Raw genomic sequence first — 1066 nt, 5'->3', positions numbered from 1 at the left:
AACATATAAACAAACTTGAAAGACAATAACTATAAAAGAGAATCTAACCAGTACTAAAATTGAAAACATAAAAATAATGGAAGTCATTAATGTAGCAGACCAATGTGGCAAATGTTCTCACTTTATATAGCAAGGAATCAAGGTAGTAAAATTCATATAACAACACAGTGTAAGCATATTCTTTATCATTATGAAGGTAACCACCAGAAGAAAAGATATGACTGGAAAAACTTAGGAGTAGATGGATAAAGAAATGTGAACTAAGTTTCTCATCTTTCAGTAGGTACAATCTAAAGTTGAAAAACAAAAGATATGAGTAGTAGCATATGCTTAGAGGTAGTACAATCTAAAGTTGGAAAACAAAAGATAAGAGTAGTAGCATACGCTCGGAGCCCACTGGCACCTCTAACTCCCACCAGATCCTGCAAGGTCCAGGGACCTACGCTGGAAACTTGGAGATCCTGCTTCCTGCATCTCCGGCCTTGGCTGTGGGAAATGGGGTAGAGCAGAGACGTTTCTGTATTCAACAGCCCAGGCAGAGGAGAATGGGGTCTCCACAGCCTGAAGAATGAAGATACGACAGAATAAAGACTCAATGTCAATGAGGAGTGGACCAAAGAAAGAGGCCCCTGGGCCCCGGAAAGAGGTGAGATTGGGGGGCCAGGGATCCCCTGGAGGGGTCAGAACCTCCAGCAGCGATGGCAAAGTCGAGAAGTCCAGGCAGATGGCCAAGAAGGCCTGAGTAGAGGAAGCCTCCGCCCCAAAGGTTAGTAAGCAGGGCCAGTGTGAAGAAATCTTGGAAAGTGAAAGTGAGGAGGTCAGTGCACCCAAGAAGCCCAATACTGAGCAGGAACTCCCCCGGCCGCAGTCTCCCTCAGACCTGGACAGCTTGAATGGGTGGAGCCTCAATGATGATGGCAGCAGCAACCCCAGGGATATCGACCAGGACAACCGGAGTAGGTCCCCTAACATCTACAGCCCCGGCAGCGTGGAGAATGACTCCCAGTCCTCTTCCGGCCTGTCCCAGGGCCCAGCCCACCCCTACCACCCACCTCCACTGTTTACT

General features: G+C 47.6%; 1 pseudogene; it reads left to right on the top strand.

The window, feature by feature from the left end:
• The first annotated feature begins 568 nt into the window (after nucleotides 1-568).
• Nucleotides 569-1066, top strand: part of LOC103277270 — a 3399-nt pseudogene continuing 2901 nt past the window's right edge.

The sequence above is a fragment of the Carlito syrichta genome, unplaced genomic scaffold (assembly GCF_000164805.1).
Source record: "Carlito syrichta isolate Samal-C Ts95f unplaced genomic scaffold, Tarsius_syrichta-2.0.1 Scaffold316837, whole genome shotgun sequence".
Taxonomy (NCBI): Eukaryota; Metazoa; Chordata; class Mammalia; order Primates; family Tarsiidae; genus Carlito; species Carlito syrichta.
The sequence above is the reverse complement of the archived record's forward strand: the minus strand, read 5'-3'. Positions and strand labels throughout refer to the sequence as shown.